We start from the raw sequence: 4,440 nt of genomic DNA on the forward strand, positions 1-4,440 counted from the left end.
TATTTACATTATATATATATATATATATATATCATATTTAAATATATTTTATATATAAACAACTATTTTTTCTTAAATATATACATGCATGTGTGTCTATTTATACATGCAGAATAAATATTTACCTTCACATAGCTTAACGCAGCATGCTTTTTTAATAAATTATATAATTTTATGTAGCTTTTTGCTAATTGCATATAATAAATAAAGAGAAAAAAATAAATAGCACACCATAAGACTAAAGAAGCTAGTGTTTCGTGTGTGTGTGTGTGTTTTTAAAGAAAACAAGCAGTTACCAAACTGAGTTCACGTTTGATTTATTTGAAAGAAACAGAATTAATATATATTAATAATAACGCAATAATACACAAAGTACACGCGTAGTTTATGTAAAAAATGTTTTAGTTTTTTTGGGATGTGATGGGATCTTTTAACAGGACTAATGTGATGCAGAAATCTCTATAATACTAGTTTCGTGACTGGTCATCAGTGCTTAGCGGTGAAACCCCACACGCTTGCAGCCGCCGCAGAAGAGCGGAGAGCTCGGGGAGAACAGCTGGAGCCGGACTCTCGGGGACCCGGCCCGGTGCTGCTGAAGAATGCAGGCGTTTGAAGTGTGTTTTATGTGCGGGAGATGAAACGCGTCCGGCCGGGTGAGCGCCTGTGGCCCTGCTCCGCTCACACAGACAGAGACTGGCGTCAGGACGCTTCTCCTCGACCCCGCCGGGCAAGACCATTCCTGCACAGCACTTAACATCTCTCTCACGCTGCCTTTATCTTTATTATACCACTGCACCTACCACTTACTGCTCCTGTAAAACCTCTTTCCTGTGCTCACACACACACACACACACACACACACACACACACACACACGGGGCGAATTGGGCTAGAAACACTAAACTACGCTCTTAAAAGAATAGTTCGGGCAAAAATGAAGATTTGCTGGAAATGCGTTCACCCTCGGGCCGAAGAGGGGTCTCGACGACGCATTAGAGTGAATGGGTGCCGTCAGACCGAGAGTCCAAACAGCTGATGAAAACCGCTCCGTCAGTCGATGTCTTGAGAGGAGAAAAGCTGAAACTGCTTCTTTATTTCGGCGGGCTAACAAAACGTTTCTCTTTTCTTTTCTTTTTTTTGTGTCAAACTTTCATGACATTAATTATGACGTTGATGAATTTAAAGACAAATTTAAAAAAATTGTAAAAATACGTAAAATAAAATTAATTAATTAATTAAATAATAAATAAATAATTATATATATAATTATATATATATATATATATATATATATATATATATATATATATATATATATATATATATATATAATCTTTTTATTTCAGCAGGCTGCCAAAACGCTTTCTAATTTTTTATTTAGTCAGACTTTAATGATATAAAATGATGTTAAATATGAAATTAAATAATTTTTTTTTTTTTAAACATGTAGACAAAATATATGTAATATATATGAAAAATATGTAGAAAAATAAAATAAATAAAAAAAAAAAAAATAGCCTTCAGTGACATACACATTAATATACAAAAACTTTATGCCTAATATCCAGTTTTATGCATTTGAAGTGGATTAACAAACTAATTTATAAACTTAGTTTGAAAAAACAAAAACTAAATCACAGCATAGTTTTCATCAACTAGATTTGATCTAAATAACCGTATTTTCGAAATGCATTTATTCAAATTGCTTGATTTTTTTTGATCTGTTAATAACAATGACATTTATTCCAGCAAACCCTGTGCAATACGTAATAGCAAGCAATTTTTGAATTATTAATGAAACAACCTGTTTGTTGCGAGCCTAAAACCCATTCTGTTGTTATTGTTTTTCTTACTACTTAAAATACCATTAAATAAAAATTGGCCTCACGACAAATACTTAATATAAATACGTCACGCTAAATTTGAGGAGAAATATGCTCAGTACACTCTTTCATGCCTGTTTAATTTATGCATGACCACAAATTGATAATTGTTTGTCGCGCAATTTAAATGCATAAATCGTACACTTAAGCCTGAACAGCGTTTAAGAGCAGTCAGTCACGGCTGAGATCAAAGATGCACCACATCGACGCTCGTTCACTGGGAAAAGACGCCTTTCTCACTTTTCTCAGGAGGATTTTTCAGAAGGCTGGTGACCCCGCTCTGACCTCTCGTCTGTGTTTGATCTCAGGTCAGATCACGCTGAGAGCCGCGGGGCAGAAAATCACCTGTGACTCTGGGCCTTTGCTGTCTGCTGCTGCTTGAGACTTTAGCAACCTGTTCATTCGCTGCTGCGCGTGTCCACCAGAAATTACAAACAGACCCGAGGACATTTTTTTGTAATACTTGTTATTCAGTAATATTATTAACAATTATTCCTTGTTTAATATTTGTTAATTTAATTTATAATAATTATTTAAAAATAATTTAGTTGCTAAAACTACAAATATACATAAAGTGTATTTAAATACGTTAAACGAAGCTTAGATTTTTTTTTATTCATTTTATTATTATTTTTATTTTTATATTTTTAAAGGAGATTTTTCATGATAACGAACATCCTTAGTCCTTGCTATATTTTAATTAATCAGTTTATTTTAATGTATTTTGTGTTGCTTAAATTATACATTATACTTTACTGAAATTAAAAGACCGTTTATATGCATAATTTTAACACATTTGGGGAATATGAAGAGAAAAGGGCCTGTCTTGCCAACAATGTCACTTCCAATGTAATATCTCTAAAACAAGCCTTTATTCATGTATTTATTAAAATAACATTGATTTAAAGATTACTACAATTTCTAATAATTAAATGCTAAAATTATATACTATCAATAAATGAAATATATATATATATATATATATATATATATATATATATATATATTTTTATTTTTATTTTTATTATTTTTTTTTTTATTATTTTATTATAATGCTATTTATTATGCTATTTAAGCATTTTCTGAATGAAAAATAGGGAGATAATGTGCTTAAATAGCATGAATAAATAAATTAATAATAATAAAAATAATAAAAAAAAAAAATATATATATATATATATATATATATATATATATATATATATATATATATATATATATATTATTATTATTATTTTTTTTTTATGCTATTTAAGCACATTATCTCCCTATTTATCGTGTTCTGTTATGTTCTGGTTACACTTCATTTTGATTTATTTTGCACTTTCTAGTAACTTTGCAGCTAATTATGCATTCATTTGTTAGCGGCTGTGGATCAAAGCATCTGCTAAAAGACTAAATGCGATGTAATATAATCCTCATTAATTGGCTCGTTTGTTCAGGCTGGGCAGGATGAGCTGACACACGCTTGCAAAGAGTCCGATGATGTGGACCCATCAAAACGAAAGCGTTAGCAGAGAGTCTAATGACCGCTAGCTTGACGTATCGCTGACAAAGCGTTAGCAGAACGTCTATCGAATCTTGACGGATTGCGTGAGGCTCGCCTTTAACCGGAACGGCCTATACTTTTCCCCCCGGTTTCTCCGGGGACGCCCGGATGAGTGTGACATCGCACAGGATGAAGGTTAAACGGCTGGATTGATGGCAGGCCGTGGATGACTTGTGAGGGATTACTGTAGAGAGGTCTTTGGAGTGTTTACGAGATCAGAGAGACGTCTGCAGGCCGACCCCGGCTTGCGCTCTCTTCCTCCGTCTGTCTTTTGAAGCGGGCTGGGCTCGAATTAGCGTCCATCAGGCCGAGGACCAGAAGGTGTCCGCTGAAGAGCATGCAATTAGTCTGGCCTTTAGCGGCACAATGAGCACTTCACTTCTGAAAAGAGCTCATTGTTTTGGGCCCGAACCCCAGACCGCCGTTCTCGCTCCCATCCTTGAGCCGATCGCTGAGAGATCGCTCAGGATTGCCATTTTCGAGGATGAACTGGGTGAAAAATCACTCGGCGAGCGTCCGCAAACGCTTAGCGACTCCCAAGCGTTGTTATAAAAATCTCAGAATTTTCACAATTAATTCAGACTATAAAGGTTGCATTTAATTAATCAAAAAATTAGTATTATTGCAGTTTAAATTAACAGTTTAATATTTGAATGTACTTCCCCAGTCTTCAGTGTCACGGACCCTTCAGAAATCATAACTTTAAAGCTCTATAAAAATAAACCCCAAAAACTGGAAATTCATTTTCTTCACAATTAATTTAGACATAAATATTAGTAAATATTCCGGATCAATAGAATTTTTACTGTTTTATTAATTTTTTTAAAGACATTTCTTATGCATTTATTTGATCAAAAGAAAAAAAAGTTAAATAATTGTAATTTTCATTTATTCCTGTGAAGCGAGGCTGGATTTTTGGTCTTCGGTGTCACGTGATCCTTCAGAAATCATTGCATGGGTCAAAATAATTTTTCCAAAAATCAGTAGGATATTAAGTAAAGATCGTGT

This window comes from Puntigrus tetrazona, unplaced genomic scaffold (genome assembly GCF_018831695.1).
Source record: "Puntigrus tetrazona isolate hp1 unplaced genomic scaffold, ASM1883169v1 S000000752, whole genome shotgun sequence".
In the NCBI taxonomy this organism is placed as follows: Eukaryota; Metazoa; Chordata; class Actinopteri; order Cypriniformes; family Cyprinidae; genus Puntigrus; species Puntigrus tetrazona.